Source organism: Amblyomma mixtum, chromosome 3 (assembly GCF_055824585.1).
Source record: "Amblyomma mixtum isolate Tamu chromosome 3, ASM5582458v1, whole genome shotgun sequence".
Taxonomy (NCBI): Eukaryota; Metazoa; Arthropoda; class Arachnida; order Ixodida; family Ixodidae; genus Amblyomma; species Amblyomma mixtum.
The window spans coordinates 295,369,309-295,376,625 of NC_143014.1; the positions used below are offsets into that span (position 1 = coordinate 295,369,309).

Genomic DNA, 7,317 nt, shown 5'->3' on the forward strand with positions numbered 1-7,317 from the left:
CCTCTAGACTTTCGGCACATGGAGAGCTTGATATAATTAAACATTCAAAAGCTGATTTCGTTTACTGTTGCGATTGGCCACCGGAGTAATACAGGACGCCGCGGACCGCGGCCCAGTGTTAGCAACTGCTGTTTTTTTAAGTTGTATCCTACTATAAGTACAAAAAAGAGGCGACACAAAATATGTGTCAGTTTCGCACGAGGCTAGGTTCAGCCATGGCGGCAGTGGTAGAGCGCACGGCGTGTGCGATTTCTCATCGTGTTCCGTGGGAACGTTGTGTTTGAAGAACCTCGACACAGAATTAATTATTCCCTTATTTTTGCTGGCGAGATTGTTCAACCGTTCTTTCCTTGATGGAGCTGAAGGAAGACAGTTTGCTTGCTTTTACTACTCGGCGAAGTGGACTCGTCAGTACGAATTAGGACTACAAGTCGTTTTCACCGGCTGGAATCGTGACCTTTCCTGGTGCGTACTCAGTCTCAGTTTACTCATTGAAGTGTATTTTATGCTATTTTTGCGTTCGTAATGAAAAAATTCTAACGCATTTATCGGCACGTTATATTCTTACGCTCACTCGTTTGGCTGTTTTGCCAAACTCGCTGTGTATTGAAACAAAGGCTGGTGATGTATGCAACTGGCCTCTATGTGCCGAAGTGCGTGTGCAAGCACACTCCGCTCAGCACGACTGCCTTTTAGTGCTGCAAGGGCAACCTTTGAGGCTTCATAGACTTGCGTCGGTAAAAGTGGCGTAAATTACTGGGTTTGCTTGTTGTGGTTGCTGTGCTATTCTATTGTCGCCTATAAAAGTGAACAATTATGCTTTCTTTTGCAGCAACCCTGACTTATTGGGCTCGGCAGAAGAGTATTGATGCCACCGCAGCTGTAAACCTGACGATTATGCTCAACGAGAAGATTCAGTGAAAGCGCCGAGCGCAATAAAACACTGATGCACTCGGAAGTCATCTGCAGTATTTTGGGCTCCCGTGATGGCCATGTACTCGCTTACTCAACTGTATTTGAGCTAGCTGGAGTGCTTGGACGTCCCGACGACTCCATAGGGAAGTCTGTGGCTGGGATGCAGTAGGTCTCCGTTCCATCTGGAATTGTAACAGGTGTCAGCTGCATCTGGTATTGCAGCTGGTTCCAGTCGCAACTGGGTTAAGGACAAATTTCCAGTTGCAACAACTGCAAATGTGTCCCTTAAAACAGTTGGGCTGGAACCAGTTAGAAATTTTCACATGGGTATTGATCTATGTATAGTCATATTCTCTTTATATAGACGTCTAGACTACGTAGACTGGGCGTACTTACATGTTCACAAATATCTGATGCATGTCGAGCGTGATGTCTGCAGTACGTACTTACAACGTGAACTGGACCCCAATTTTCATGTTGTAGGTACGTAGATTTTTCGTAAACGGTACTAAAATGGATGTCTAATGGAGGTGTCTAATGTCCAGCGTAAATATCTCGCCGATGTCTATGTTACGTTTTATGGTTTACTGGGCATATTGTAATGACAACAGTGCCCTAAACTCATCAACGTCCTTTGCAGCTACAATATCCCAGTAAACCATAAAACGTACCATAGACATCAGCAAGATATTTACGCTGGACATTAGACACCTCCATTAGACATCCATATTAGTACCGTTTACGAAAAATCTACGTACCTACAACATGAAAATTGGGGTCCAGTTCACGTTGTAGGTACGTACTGCAGACATCACGCTCTACATTTATCAGATATTTGCGAACATGTAAGTACGCCCAGTCTACGTAGCCTAGACGTCTATATAAAGCGAATATGACTATACATAGATCAATATCCAGGTGAAAATTTCTAACTGGTTCCAGTCCTACTGTTTTAAGAGACACATTTCCAGACTGGAACCAGCTGCAATACGAGATGCAGCTGACACCTGTTACAATTCCAGATGGAACAATTCCAGCCACAGACTTCCCTATGGAGTCGTCGGGACGTCCAAGCACTCCAGCTAGCTCAAATACAGTTGAGTAAGCGAGTACATGGCCATCATGGGAGCCCAAAACACTGCAGATGACTTCCTAGTGCGTCAGTATTTTATTGCGCTCGGCGCTTTCACTGGATCTTCTCGTTGAGCATAATCGTCAGGTTAACAGCTGCGGTGGCATCAATACTCTTCAGCCGAGCCCAATAGGCCAGGGTTGCTGCAAAAGAAAGCATAATTGTTCACTTTTACAGGTGACAAGAGAATGGCACAGCAACCACAACAAACAAACCCAGTAATTTACGCCACTTTTACCGACGCAAGTCTATGAAGCGTGAAAGGTTGCCCTTGCAGCACTAAAAGGCAGTCGTGCTGAGCGGAGTGTGCTTGCACACGCACTTCGGCACACCATCCGAACGCATGCCCACATTTCGGTAGTAGAGGCCAGTTGCATACATCACCAGCCCTTGTTTCAATACACAGCGAGTTTGGCAAAACAGCCAAACGAGTGAGCGTAAAAATATAACGTGCCGATAAATGCGTTAGAATTTTTTCATTACGAACGCAAAAATAGCATAAAATACACTTCAATGAGTAAACTGAGACTGAGTACGCACCAAGAAAGGTCACGATTCCAGCCGATGAAAACGACTTGTAGTCCTAATTCGTATTGACGGGTCCACTTCCCCGAGTAGTAAAAGCAAGCAAACTGTCTTCCTTCAGCTCCATCAGGGAAAGAACGGTTGAACAATCTCGCCAGCAATAATAAGGGAATAATTAATTCTGTGTCGAGGTTCTTCAAACACAATGTTGAACACGATAGAAATCGCACACGCCCTGCGCTCTACCACTGCCGCCATGGCTGAACCTAGCCTCGTGCGGATGTGCGAAACTGTCACATATTTTGTATCGTCTCTTTTTTGTACTTAGTAGCAGGCTTGCTGTGGCACGAAAAATAAGTTAATTATTTTTAAATTGTAGCATATTGTTACGGGGAAATACTATTTACATTTATTTACAAGCCGTAGGTGAATAAGTCCTAGCCGCGAGCACCAGCGCGAACAGGAAGCACCATCAACCTCTTCTTCTTCGTTCGTCCCTTTCACGCGGGAGTCCACTTCGTCTTCCACTTCCACTGCGTCGTAACATGACCCCCGGCGGCACAAGCGCCGTCCCGGTGCTAGGCCGATGAGAGAGGAGCTGCGTGATAGGGCTTGAGGCGCGTAACGTGAACAATATCGGTGGATGGTCGACATGATGAGGACGCAAGTGTATGAGGTGCAACTTCATACGTGACGTCGGTGACCTGACGCACAACGCGATAAGGACCATGGTAGGGGGACAAAAGTTTCTCAGAAAGACCGACGCGGCGGGGAGGGGACCACAGAAGAACGAGCGACCCCGGCTCGTAAGTGACATGGCGATGGTGATGATCATACAGAGACTTCTGTGCTTGCTGGGACGCTTGTAGCCGAGTACGGGCGATTTGGCGAGCGTCTGCAGCTTGAGCAATGGCGTCACGGGCATAGGCGGTGACTGGACGGTCAGCAGATGGGACGAGTGTATCCAAAGGCAGGACGGCGTGTCTCCCGTACAAGAGATAAAAAGGAGAGTAACCAGTTGTGTCATGCCGCGAGGTGTTGTAAGCGAACGTGACGTAGGGCAAGGCGAGATCCCAGTCTTTGTGGTCGGGGGAGACGTACATAGACAACATGTCTGTCAATGTTCGGTTCAAACGCTCGGTTAGCCCGTTGGTCTGCGGGTGGTATGCTGTGGCAATCTTATGCTTGGTAGAACATGAACTCAGGATGTCGTCAACAACTCTGGACAGGAAATAGCGTCCGCGGTCTGTGAGTAACTGACGAGGGGCACCATGTTGCAGAATGAGATTGTGCAAAAGAAAGTCTGCCACATCGGTCGCGCAGCTCGTAGGCAATGCACGGGTGATCGCATACCGAGTCGCATAGTCTGTGGCTACCGCGATCCACCTATTTCCGGAGTCCGAGGTCGGGAATGGCCCAAGGAGGTCGAGCCCTACACGGTGGAACGGTTCCACAGGCACGTCTATAGGATGCAGAAGACCAGGAGGTGGTACCGAAGGCTTCTTCCTGCGCTGACAGAGGTCGCAAGTGGTGACGTAATGCCGGACTGTACGGTATAATCCAGGCCAAAAGAAACGGCGCCGAATCCGGTCGTAAGTTCGTGCCACACCAAGGTGGCCAGCGGCAGGCAGGTCATGGAGTTCTGCAATTATAGAAGACCGCAGCTGCTGGGGAATGACTAGAAGGAGGGAGGGCCCGTCAGGACGGAAGTTGCGGCGATAGAGGATGTCATTTTCGGTAACGAAGAGCTGCAGGGACCGCTTCGAGCTTCCAGAGCTGAGGCCCTCGATGATGGTTTGCAAATATGGGTCTTTGCGCTGCTCCTCGGCGATGTTGTGTAGATCAGAAATGCCAAACAGGGAAGGGATATCGTCAGTGTCACTGAGAGCAGGTGGCTCGACAGGGTACCGAGACAGGCAATCAGCGTCTTGGTGGAGACGTCCAGACTTGTACACGACAGTGTACGAATACTCCTGAAGCCGTAGCGCCCAGCGGCCAAGACGCCCGGAAGGGTCTTTCAGCGAGGACAGCCAGCAAAGGGCATGGTGATCCGTGACAACAGAAAAAGCACGCCCGAACAAGTATGGCCGGAATTTAGCTACAGCCCAAACCAGGGCGAGGCACTCACGTTCGGTGATGGAGTAATTTCGCTCAGCAGGTGACAGCAGGCGGCTAGCATACGCAACCACGCGATGTGGGCCCCGGGAGCGTTGAGCCAGCACGGCTCCGATCCCGTAGCCACAGGCGTCCGTGCGGAGTTCAGTTGAGGCCGCAGGATCGAAATGTGCCAGAATCGGGGATGATGTCAGCAGGCGGACAAGCGTGGAAAACGCACGTTGTTGATCAGTGCCCCAGGTAAAGTCTGTGTCGGTCTTCAGGAGGTCAGTGAGGGGACGAGCGATAAGAGCAAAATCTTGAATAAAACGGCGGAAGTAGGAACACAGCCCAAGAAAACTGCGCACGTCTTTCTGGGAATGTGGACGAGGGAAGTGTTGCACCGCTGCAATTTTAGCTGGATCAGGACGTACACCGGAGGCGTCGACGAGATGTCCAAGAATGGTGAGTTGGCGGTGGCCGAATCGGCATTTGGACGAGTTGAGCTGTAGCCCAGCCGTACGAAAGACAGTCAGGATACTCCTGAGACGCTCAAGGTGCGAGGCAAATGTGGGCGAGAAGACAACAACATCGTCAAGGTAGCACATACACGTTGTCCACTTAAATCCGCGAAGTAGTGAGTCCATCATCCGTTCGAAAGTAGCTGGCGCATTACAAAGTCCGAACGGCATGACTTTGAACTGGTATAAACCATCAGGCGTGATAAAAGCTGTTTTTTCGCGGTCCTGCTCGTCAACGGTGATTTGCCAATAACCGGAACGAAGATCAATGGAAGAAAAGTATTGAGATCCGTGGAGGCAGTCGAGAGCGTCATCGATCCTAGGGAGCGGGTATACGTCTCTTCTTGTGATGCGGTTCAGGTGGCGATAGTCGACGCAGAAACGCCAACTGCCGTCTTTCTTTTTAACAAGGACGACTGGAGAGGCCCAAGGACTGGACGACGGTTCGATGATGTCCTTAGTGAGCATCTTTTCGACTTCCTGTTGTATCACTTGGCGTTCGGAACTGGACACCCTATAAGGCCGGCGGTGCAGAGGAGCGGCGTCACCAGTGTTGATACGATGCTTCACAATAGTCGTACGAGCCAAAGGGCGGTCATTGAAATCAAATATGTCCTGAAAAGATGCCAGAAGATGGGTAAGCGCCTCTGCTTGGTCAGAAGAGAGATCGGAAACGATCATATTGGCGAAGTGGTCAGGTCTCGAAAGAGCTGTGACATGATCGTCCAGAGAGGACGATACACAGTTTGTGACTGCGGAGATCACGTAGTCGTCGGTAGGGGACACCGTGGCGAGGCACATGCCTTGAGGAAGCGTCTGGACGTGCGTGCTGAAGTTGAGAACAGGTAGACATGCGCTGTTTGCCGAGACTGTAACAACTGTATGGGCAAGGGCAACATTCTTCGTGACGGGCAAATCAAGGACAGGAGTGATGATATACTGGCCGGCAGGAAGAGGTGGAATAGATTTAAACAATACGTAAGTTGCGGCTTCAGGTGGCAACCGGATGAACTCGGCAGTACAGAGACGGTGCACAACTGGGGCAGGTGGGTCAGAGAGGAACGGCAGGTCCAACTCAACCACACTTGTAGCACAGTCAATAAGGGCTGCGTGCTCACCAAGGAAATCAAGGCCGAGTATGATGTCATGAGGGCACTGATTCAGAACGGTAAAGAGCACGGTGGTTTGTCGGTCAGAAATCGTCACACGAGCAGCACACAGGCCGAGGACTGGGGACGTTGTACCATCGGCAACTCGAACAACGGCTGTAGGAGCAGGCGTCAGTGCTTTGCGAAGGCGGCGTCGTAGGTCGGAACTCACCACAGAAATGTGGGCGCCCGTGTCAACCAGAGCAGAGACGGCAACGCCATCGACTTGTATGGTCAGTAAATTGCGCGGGGCACTAAGAACTAAACGAGGATTTTGGGCCCGGGTCGTCACTGCAGCATCACCTCTAGACGCTGCAGAAACTAGTTTTCCGCCTGTGATCGTCCGTAGGGGCCAGGAGAGGAAGCGCGCGGTCGTTGCGGCGAACGGGACTGGCGGCGCTGTGGGGACGGTGAGCGGCTGAAGCGGGCCGGCGAGACGTCGGTGGTGGGGCTTGATGGGTTCAAGGGTCGCGAGAAAGAGCTTGAGTCTGGAGCGTCGGGGCGATAATGTGGGGCCGAGTAACGGGTCCGCTGGGAGGAATACCATCGACTACGGCAATGACGGGCGATGTGGCCGACACGGGAACAGTTGAAACAGATGGGCCTGTCGTCAGGTGTACGCCACTCGGAGGGGTTGCGCGGTCCAGGAGCGGTGTAAACAGGCCGGACAGGGTAGAGAGGAGGGACTTCAGGTACTTGGGAGGGATGAAGAGCGGCGACAGAGTTTAAACCTAAGTTAGCAATTTCCTGTCGCACGACGGCTTGAATAAGTGGAAGGGACAGGGGCTGGTTGGCTACGGGTGTTGCTAAGGAAGCCGGAGCAATGGCTTCAAGCTCACGGCGTACAATACGGGTCACGTTCTCAGGTGAGGTCGGCTGGTTCCGAGAACAAAGATCTTGGCACGACGAAGACGCAGCCGTGTTGGGCAGGCGTGCGATATGCTGGGTTATCCGGCGGCTTTTGGCGTCCTCGAAGCGGCGG

At 51.1% G+C, this 7,317-nt stretch overlaps 1 long non-coding RNA gene across 1 annotated transcript; it reads right to left on the reverse strand.

The window, feature by feature from the left end:
• Positions 1-2,060: 2,060 nt before the first annotated feature.
• On the reverse strand, positions 2,061-2,827 carry LOC149355258 (uncharacterized). Its single transcript, XR_016289705.1, has 2 exons — positions 2,588-2,827; positions 2,061-2,190 (listed from the first exon to the last, which is right to left on the reverse strand). It is a non-coding gene; the product is annotated as an uncharacterized LOC149355258 (long non-coding RNA).
• Between the last annotated feature and the right edge of the window lie 4,490 nt (positions 2,828-7,317).